Source organism: Triticum dicoccoides, chromosome 3A (assembly GCF_002162155.2).
Source record: "Triticum dicoccoides isolate Atlit2015 ecotype Zavitan chromosome 3A, WEW_v2.0, whole genome shotgun sequence".
Classification (NCBI taxonomy): Eukaryota; Viridiplantae; Streptophyta; class Magnoliopsida; order Poales; family Poaceae; genus Triticum; species Triticum dicoccoides.
The window spans coordinates 89,211,941-89,223,022 of NC_041384.1; the positions used below are offsets into that span (position 1 = coordinate 89,211,941).

General features: G+C 39.4%; 1 pseudogene; it reads left to right on the plus strand.

Annotated features, from left to right (window-relative positions):
- LOC119271288 lies at nucleotides 1-3,750 on the plus strand (annotated as a pseudogene).
- Nucleotides 3,751-11,082: the final 7,332 nt, after the last annotated feature.

Sequence of the window (11,082 nt, forward strand, 5' to 3'; positions counted from 1 at the left end):
ATGGTACCCAATACTTCCATTCTCCGATTGTTCTCTCCTCACGTCACAATCCGCCACTGGACCTCGACATCAGCCTACAGAGTGGCTCATACTTCTTCCTCATCCCAGATCGGCAGCTTCCTTTCTAAGGTCTATACGCCGCCGCCTTGGGCTTCAGACCTCTCCATCATCCCATCCCACAACTACACCCTCAGCCAAGTAAGCTTTGCTATCTCTACTTGGACTGATTAGTATGCAGATTTCAATTAGTTTAAACTTTAAAGTAACAAAAGAATGTGGAATGGTTAAGTCTAATGTATTTCCTTTTTTGTAACCAAAACAGTTTCCAACTCCAATTCACAAGTGGAACCTCCCCAATTTGCCAAGAGGCACCGAAGTATGGATCAAGGTGAAACACAAGAAGCACTATTTTGTTCAATTTCCAAAATTTGGGGTACTTCATGGTTACCTCGTTAGTACTATTAGCATTTCAATTCTGATGTGGAAATTTTTGGGAGACTGTAGCAGGATGATCTCGCTGGCATGGAACTGAGCGGCAATAAAGTTTGGAAGCTCGAATTTCTGATGGCAGATGCCGTCACACAGGGTGCCGATTGTGTTATCACTATCAGTGGTATCCAGAGCAACCATTGCCGAGCAACTGCCGTGGCTGCCAAGTATGTTAATCTCGATTGCTATCTGGTACTTGTTACCTCCAAGGTAAGTTATGTTTTTGTGAGGTGAAATTGATCAAATGCTTCTGTGGAAATGCATTTCTTTTTTACTTGGTTTTGGTGGGATGTTTTCAGCTTCTTGTGGATGAAGATCCTGGTTTGGTTGGTAATCTCCTTGTCGAGATATTATTGGGAGCGCACATTGACCTTGTCTCAAAAAGAGATTTTGTTATAATTGGGGGTGTGGTATGCTCTCCTCTATGATGCGTTATGTTGTGGTGGTTTGTGGTTTTCATAGTTGTGTTTGATATGTTGCCAAATCCTTGTCCATAAACGAGTCTCACTCATTATTCATGCTTAATAAGATATGTTTTTATTTGTTAAAAGATAACCATATTAAATAGCATGTGTTTTGTTATTGTTTCAGATCATAATACTTAGTACTATCATTTTTTTTGTCCTTTGAATTTTTTGATGTTATATATTGTCTATTCTTTTGATACATGTAGTACAACTTTTTGCATCGGTTCCCTTCATAACCTCAGTGATTAGTTCTTCCTACACCTCGAATTATTTGTTATGTTGTACCTCTTGTATTGCTCAAGAAGTTCTCCAATCACGTAAGTATTTATTTGTTATAGGCTTTAACTGACTTGCTAAAAAAGAGGCTTTTGGAAAATGGACGGAAGCCATATGTGATTTCTGGTGGTGGATCCAACTCATTGGGAGATTGGTACGGTCTTATATGTGATGATAGCTGCTACGTACAATTTTCTTCTCTTACATTCCTGCTTATGACATAGTTTGATGTTTCCCTCGAGGATTGATACTCATGGATTGATGGTTGTCTTACATTCCTATATTAGGAAGTCTAGGATTATAGGAGTCATACGCTAGGAGTTATTATTGTGATAGGAAAGGTTAAGGGTCTAAGCATCCACTATATAAAGATACCATGTGTCTTACCTTTTTAAAATACAAGAACCATTTTATCATCTCCCAAATATTCTTTCACCTGGCCTATGTCTTATCTAACTCGCACTAGATATACCAGCTTACTATATCTTTGCACAATAAATATTCTGTTGTGAGCCAAGTTTCACAGCATACCCTATTGAACACAACAAGTCACTATGCATATGATGTATTCTTCTTCAATCCCTCACGCACATGCTCCCCTCTTTTTGGTCCAATCATAGGTGTACTTGCGCAAAAATTGACTGATGGGTCATTCATGTGCAATTCAGTTTGAAACATGTACAGCAAAATATGAAACTGCATACCCTTTTACGTGTGCAATTCAGCACTTGACCATCCAAACAAGAATTGAAATTGTTTTTTTCTTGGATTCCACAAGCCAAATACATGAGCATCCAAACACCGAAATTGGCATTGAAGCTCAATATCAATGTCTTGAATATTTGGCATTCAAGCCAATTCAATGCCAAGCCTTTCAATGTCTACATCCAAACAGAGCATTAGTGTATTATGTTCACATTGTGTCGAGAAAACATTAAAATTTTCATTGTGCAAACTGAATGTAAGATTACGTATTGTAAAGGAATAGCTGGAGTTCAAAAAGGCCTTAGAAAAAAAAATTAAATGACAATTTAGTTTATGCCATTCAATCTTACGTGTAACATGTAGGTGTCTTGCTCTTACAGGGGATATATTGAAGCAGTAAGGGAGATTGAGCAGCAAATTCAGTTATCTGGTGATGTTCAGTTTGATGACATTGTTGTTGCATGCGGCAGGTATTTCGGTGACCCCTGTTATTTTTTACATTATATGGGTAATTTTATTTACATGTTTTCTATTGTTTCATGCATACATCATGGAAGTTGTTATATTATCACTTTGCGATTTATCATGATTGAACTTTGTGCAGTGGTGGAACCGTTGCTGGTCTTGCTTTAGGATCACAATTGAGTAGCATAAAGGCAAAAGTATAAGCTTTCTTTAGCTATTTTCTTATCTTGCTGATGTCTCCATACTAATCATCCACTTGTACGATAGGTCCATGGATTCTTTGTTTGTTATAACCCTGGATACTTCTATGATAATGTTCAAGGTCTCATTGATGGACTTCAACCTCGTTTGAATTCCCATGATATAGTCAGGATTGAAGATGTGAGTATATGTTGTATAACCCGTATTGTTTGAGGATATTGAAAAGGAGTTCATCGCTAGTTCTCTCGCATGTGGCCCTCTTGATAGTATGGTTTTCCGTAAATGTGAATATTTATCCACTAAAATCCTAGAAGATTACAAACTAAGAACCTTGGCTACAACCATCTTGAAGAATAAAATCCTTTTGCTATTTTTTGTGTGGCTAGTTTGTTCATTTCCCAGAATCGCCTTTCTGATGGAACACTTCTATAAAGAATGAATTCAACTACTCCCTCTGTTCATTTTTGTAAGTCGTTTAGGACAGCTGAAATTGAACTGTTTTAGGTGTTGTCTTAAATATCTAAAAGGTCTTACAAAAGTGAACGGAGGGAGTATTTATGTTAGTCAAATTTGTGAATATTTTGCTTGATAGGCTAAGGGCTTAGGCTATGCCATGAGCACACCTGAAGAGCTTAAATTTGTGAAGGATATAGCTGCAGCAACAGGCATTGTGCTTGATCCAGTCTACAGGTGCAATATTTTTTCCTTTTATGTGTGACGTGACATTTATATCATGTATGCTAGTCCTTTCGTCTAAGTGAATAGTATGCTTAATGGGGACATGCATGGTTTTGTTTTTTTTACAGCGGTAAGGCAGCTTATGGTATGTTGAAAGACATGTCCAAGAATCCAACCAAGTGGGAAGGGCGGAAGGTCCTCTTTATCCATACAGGTGGTCTTCTTGGGTTGTATGATAAGGTGGACCAGTTGTCGTCTTTGGCTGGGAGATGGCGCAGAATGGACCTTGAAGAATTGGTCCATGCAAAGGGGCAATGGCGGAGACAGAAACTTGTCAAAGCCTAGGCGGCAGCCTACAAATCTAAACGCTGAGGATGCTATTTTTATGTCAAAACCGCCTCAAAAATCACGCGAGTTATGGTGTTTGGCTGTCATCACCATGCACTTTCATCATAGGGGGTTATCATGATGGAGAACAAGTATCAATTCAGTTTCTAGGAGCGAGGAAAAAAGTATCAGTAGAAGTGTATTTGTTCTGCCGACAGTTTGCTGCAAACGTTTTCTGTGTGCCCTGCCTGTCCTTGGGGATAGCTTGGCTTCTTACAAGGCGGTGGTAACCTGTTGAGGCTCCAAATATCGTGTTTGTACTACGTACATGTTTACCCATCCGTCGACGATGCTCCAAACTTGACTTACTCCCTGGGACGAGAACGTACACGTAAGAAATGGACTCCGGCCGGATTGCCAACCTTTATACAAGAGTGCCTCACTAATCAACAGTATACGCTGTGTAATTACCTTCACCATGATTGCACTGTATGCATCCCGCAAAAAAAAAAGATTGCACTGTATGCATGGCAGCAAACCAAAGCTCAAACCCCTTCCACTCCAGACTAGCAACGGCAATGGACAAACTCCTCTGTGCATCATGAATTGAAAAAGTACATGAATTTTGAAAAAAAAACGTGAAATTGAAAAAAATTCATCGACTTTGAAAAAAAATCACGGATTTTGTTAAAAAGTTTGTTGATTTGAAAAAGTAAATCAATTTTGAAAAATAAGTTCATGGATTTGGACAAAAAAGTAATCAATTTTTACAGATTTTGGATTAAAAAGTCATAAATTGGCAAAAGGTTGTGGATTTGCATATACTCATGCTTTTGAAAAAAGTTCATATGTTTTGAAAAAACGTTTCATGAATTTGAAGAAAGTATTCAAATTTGAAAAAATGTGCATATAAAATATAAAAAGAAAGAAAAAGGAAAAGGAAAGAAAAGGGAAAAATAAAAATAAAGAACAAAGAAAAGGATATCAGAAAACAAAAAGAAAAACCAGATAAAAAACGGTCTAGAAAACCACCAAAAACTCCCAGGAAGCTTTCAGAGGCTCCCCAAAACCAGAAGCTTTCCACTTGTGCTTGCGATTGTGCGCAGGCCCATTTGAAACGTACAAAGTGAAGGGTGTGCGACTTTTACCAATTGCGCTTTAACTGACGCAACGGGCTCTAAATAGGAGTTGTGGCGCACGTAATCGTTCGATCGCTCGGATCGCTACCAGATTCTTTCGATTTGGGGAGCTCCAAGATCGAACGTCAGGGCTATATCGAGTCCGATTTAATCACAAGTCAATTTGAATTTTTTGAAACAGCCAACCAAATTTGTGGTAGCTTTTAAGAAAAATGAAAACTGGTAGTTTTTTGGAATCCAGCCCAAATTATGTTTGTTTTATGCCACTATTTACTCGTGGTTCGGGAGAATGAAGGCAGTCAACGGCTGGTTCCGAATCCGACTCTAGAACACAACGGGAGAAATTAAGCGACTCCGCGTCCTACTCCTCCCCCTAAACATAACGGGAAACGTCTGTCGATCCCCAAGCCTCGGTGTACATATACACCAGGCCCGCCGCACGAAACCAAAGGCACACACCTCGCTCACAGATCAAGAAGAACGATCGAGGTCGCAGCAGCCACCGTGGAACTCGCTCGACTCGATCACCAGAGCCACCGGATCACCCGAGGCTCTCGGCGATGACGAGCAGCACCAACGCACACGGAGGCAGAGAGGATCAGGCGCCGGCTGCTGCGGCGACCGAGGCCCCGACGAAGGCACCGGAAGCGTCGCCGGACAGTTGTGACTTCACTGCGTGCTTGAGCAGGGAAGCAGCCATGGCCGTATGGAAGGAAAACCCACGCAGCCACAGCTTCCACGCATGGCTATGGGAGAGCTGGATCAAGGCCGGCGGGACATGCCCCGCGTGCCGACGCGAGCTGCTGACGCCGTGTGATGATCCGGAGCAAGATCTCTACGCGGTACATCCTCTGTTGCGGTCCAACTACGAGAAGCTTCGCAACACCCTGCAGTATATGGACGGAACCAGATATATGTACCAGGAGGATGCCCATGTCGTCAAGTACACTTCATGGCACAAGTCGTGAATCAGTACTACGCTTCATGGCACAGGTCGTGAATTAGTACGCTTCATGGTAGTTGTTCCCCTTTCTTTTTCTGGATATGTACTCGGCGATGTAAGTCAGCGGTTGCACTTGCACCATCATTGCCATATATTTCTCTCTTTTCTCGATAAAGCATTGTGATATATATTCCGTACCGACTATATATATAGCATATGTATCAAGTGTACTCTTCGATATTGTCGTGGTTTTCACTCGCCAATAATAAATCTTCATCGTTAGCCATACGCTCTGGGTTTAATTATGTGCACGCTTTGACAAGGTGTAGTTTCTAGTGAATCCGTATATGTCGGTGCATTCGTCAATCCCTTCGTAGTCATTTGGTCGATTAAAGTTGTGTTTCTGCAACGGTTTAACATTGTTGGTGAACCTCGTCAACAAATTTCACTACCTTGGCTCATGTGATTGTTTGATCCTTGGATGATCGGCGACGTGCCTTGAATGTATCTTGAATTATTCTAACACAAAAGAAAGAAGTGATTTAATGATAGATCAATAATGTCGGCTAATATGTATGCGAATTCTAAAGGTATACATTGTACATGATTGTTGTGAACCATTAGAATGTTTAAGGCGCGCGCTCTAGCTTCGGTGCAGAAGTCTTGTTGCTTGCCTCAGGATCTATTAGATTTCGCTGGCGGCAATGTCTTGACGTACTCGAGACCTATCAAGGTGATGGATGCGATGCTGCACTGTTGCTTCATCTCTCCGGTGTGCATACTTCCGTCATTAATCCGTGCGCTCGTCAAATGTTTCTTGCCGACTCTAGGAGGGAGCGGGAGCGGGAGCGGCACTGGCAGCGCTGCACCCTCATCTCACGCTGATGTGCGTGTTGAATCGGTCTCTAGGGACCTATATGTAATTTACTTTTTTATTGGAGTGTGTTGTTCCATAACTTAATTTCAACGTAAGTTCGGTTCGTCTCCGGAAAGAAAAAATTATACTGCAGTTACTAGAAAAGACGTAATGTTTCATCTTACTTCAATTTCTTTTTCCTACTATCATTTCATCCGTCCTGTAGGAACGCCATTACCCTCAAAAAAAAGGAACGCCATTGTACTACCTTTTGCTCTTATTATTTTTTACGAAAAAGATCAAATTTATTACAAAAGTTACTGAAAGTACAAAACATCTCAAACATAATAAAAGTTACATAGAGTTTCGAGACCACCAAATGACCACTACTCCCATTAGAACGAGCCACCGACATGCCCCTATCGCCGCTCGTCTACCAGAGCTAGCTTGACCTTATCGATGACAATCAGGAAGTCTTCATGCACGTGTCACTACGGACCAGCGCGAGCTGCAGTCGTCTCGCTATTGAATCCTTGCGTAGGTCTGAAGCACCTAACACCAAATCTCGCCACATGAGGAGAAACCCTAACCTCCCCGCCCTAAGGAAACAACAGGAACCTACACCGGAGCTCCATCGACTACGTCCAGACAAACGTACTCCAGGAGGATCAAAATTCGGAAGACAAACTCGAAGAAGAAGCGACGTCATCCACCCGAGCGTCGCACCTATTAGAATTAAAGTATTCTAACCTAAACTACTAACAGGAGCGAAGGCACCGGGATTTCCCTCCCCACCACCGGGCGCCAGAGCGGCAGGCGAAGGGAAGGCGAGTCCATGGGCTCTCCGGTAAAGTCTGGAGGGAAGAGTTTATCCTAGCCGCCTAGGATTAATTAGGGGAGAAAAATGAGAGGAAGTCTATCTACCTTTTGTTCTTATAATATATTGTTTTATTCATAAATGACACCGTGTTTTGATTCATGCACTTGTAAAAAAAACATACACAATAGAAAATGTTGTCACTCTCATCAAAGTTCGAATAACCTTATTAATGAGTTCAAATTATGTGCTAATTTGACGTTTTTTGTTGTGCCTGCACGGTAGGTTTTGTTAGATTTTATTGTGTTCGTGCACTTCTTTTGTATATTTTTCCTCAGGATGTGTTTTTAAAAGTTGTTGGAAGGCTAAGGAAAGAACATCAGAAAAACGTGATAAAGCCACGCCAATTGATGTGATAAATGATTACTATAAAAGAATGAAGCAATTCGGGAGAAACTGGAGGTTGCACCTGCACATGGTATCTAGAGCACTCGACATCGTCTGGTACGAGCGCGTGTGGTCGTACCAGCCACCGCCCCTCCTCTTGGTAACCACTTCCCCTCATGGAAGCGGATCGGAGATCGGACACATACAGATACCAGAAACTGATCCCGGACATAGAACCTTAGCCTCTGAAAGGCATCCAGAGGGTGAATCGACAAGAAGGAGATCGTCAGTTTCATCACCACGTGCAAGGGGACGTCGGAATCAACCATCTTCATCGACCACCTTCAACATCACTCATCTCCATCTCATTGTAATATCGACCCCTCCGTGGATCCCTATGTCTATTACTCTTTCGTTCGCTTCATGTTTGCCACTGCTATTCATATGATATTTGTTACCATTGATCTTTCAAAGTCACCAACTAAAATGATGTGCTCGTTGCATCATTGTTGGTGTACCCTAGAAGCAAACTTGGCACGCCATTTTTTGTGAGGGTGCGAGGATTGAGATTTGTTTGTACCCAAAAAACCATGATAAACAAAAAACAAAAATAACACAAAGCTAGTGGAGTTTCATGTGTCGAAACATTGGAAGAACTTCTGAAGCAATCAGCGAAAAGAAATGGACAAACAAGTTCGCGTTACCCCTCCCACGACAAATGTAGATAAACCTAAAGGACATCCGTCACAACACTTGCAGACAAGGCATGGCATTTGCAGAAAAACAAAAAGATAATCATAAAATGACTATCAAATTTGGTTTGTCGAAGATCACAGAAAACAGGCTCCTAAAGAAGTTTATTGCTTGGAATGTGGATTGCTTTGCCATGGGAAAACATAAAAAAAAAGGATGCTCGAAAGAATATTGTGGTACTTAGTAATGTAGTACTTGTATAACACAGTGTAAAACCTTTCAAAACTCCTCTCGTGCTCCCGATCTCAAACGAGCTCGGGATGAAGGGTAAAACCCGAAGGAAAAAAAATGATGAAAAAACTTATTAAAAATGAAGTTTTTTCCGACAAATATTTTAACTGCTTGAATTTTTTTTTGTGCAATGACATTCGTGGAAGTCATGGCAGAAAATAAAACAATTACTCCAAAATGCTTCAGAAATATCCCTCAGTCCAGGTTTATTAGGTCTCCTCTTATCTTGGACTAATTTTTGACCATGAATTTAACTAATAAAATTTGAACTACATGTCACAAAAATTATACCATTAAAAATCTATTTCAAATACAAATTCAAAAGTATGTTTTTTGTATAATGTAATTTATGTTGGACCTCGATAACTGCCGAACGTTCGGTCTGGAAGAGCCCCAGATCGAACGATTCGTTCGGTCCCGTGGAAGGCATCGACCGAACGCATGTGTTCGGGACGAGAATCACCCAGCCCGAACACCCTACCTCAGGGGCCTAGAGGCCTTTTTGTTGTGAAAAAAGCCCAGATTGTGCCAATTTTTACTGTGACCAAAAAAACCACTATTGGATGTGACTAAATAAAGGCTAGATTTTTCCATGCAATGAAAAAAAGTCACAAAATGCTGCAAAAATAAAAAAGTATGAATGAACCATGAGAACTCTTCCGCTATAATATGAATGAACCAAAAAGATCTTATTTGCAAAGATGTCAAAATGTATGAATTTGCCATGGCAATTTTTGTTGTTTACCAATCAAAAACATGGAAAATGTGCAGTGTGGATGCATATGAACTTGCCATCACTAAAAAAGTCAAAAAGAAGTCATGATAGATAGAAAAATGGAAAACAAGATACTACTAAAAGAATCCCAATGGTTTCAAAGCAAAAATTGCAATCATCTTTATAAACAAATTTTGCATCTGTACCATGATGGAAAGAAAAAAATATGCAATGGCACAAAAAGGAAAAAAATCATGGCAGTTTGCATCTGTACCAGAATTTCAAGAAAATATGGATTGAAATTTTGTGTGCTATTTTTACTATATAAATTTGCCGAAGCACAAAACAAAAAATGCACCATCTATTGTCTAGTAATAATTGTCGTGTTTTCTAAGTATTTTTGCCATGGCAAAATAAAAGTAAAACTTGCCATGCTGCATAGAAGTATGTTTGCCATGAGTGACAAAAATTAAAATTGCCATGTAAATTAAATAAAAAAATTATGGGAAACAAAAGGTAAATTTGCCATGGCAATAAAAAGGTTAATTTTGCCATGGTGTAGAAAAATTAATAATTGGCACGCAAAAATAAAAGTAAAATCTGCCATGTTAATAAAGATCAAATGAATAGTAAATCTTGCCATGGCAATAAAAGTTAAAATTTGCCATGGGAATTTAGGTAAATTTGCCATGTTAATAAAGGTAAATTAACCATAGCAAATAAAAAGTAAAATTTTCCAGGGCAATAAAAGTTAAATATTGCCATGGGGATTTAGGTAAATTTGTCATGTTAATGAAGGTATATTATCCATGGCAAATAAATAGTAAAACTTGCCATGGCAATAATAGTTTGATATTGCCATGGGGATTTAGGTAAATTTGCCATGTTAATAAAAGTCAAATAAATAGTAAAAACTTGCCATGGCAAATAAACTTAGATATTGCCATGGGGATTTAGGTAAATTTGCCATGTTAATAAAAGGTAAATTTGCCATGGCAAATAAATAGTAACTTGCCATGGCAATAAAAGTTAAAAAATTGCCATGGGGATTTAGGATAGCCATGTTAATAAAGGTAAAATAATTAGCAAAACTTGTCATGGCAATATTTGCTATTTTGTGTTGTTTTTGACAATTTAAAGAATTACAACGACAATTTCAAAAAAATCAAAAGTTGCCATGGCAAGAAAGCAATTAATTTGCCATGATCCGAGAACTAAATTTGCCATGATACGATAACTAAATTTGCCATCTTCCAGGAAGCAAGTTTGTTATGATGTGTTAACTAAATTTGCCATGATCAATTAACTAAATGTTTGATGCTTACATGGCAAAAAGTATAAGATTTGTTTCCATGGTCTACCAAAAAAAATGCCATGGTAGAAAACAGTAAAAATGCGCCATGATCCAAAAATCAAAAGTTGCCATGGCAAAAAATAATGAATTTTCATGATACGAGAACTAAAATTTGCAATGATTCGACAAGTATATTTGCCATCTTCCAGGAAAATTTAAGAAAAGTTTTACAGGGAGAGGGCAAATTTAAGAAAAAATGTATAGTGAGACATGGCGATTTTGGAGGCAAAAAATGTACGTCGGAGTTGTAGTTGACAAGATGAAAACTGTGTCTATTCT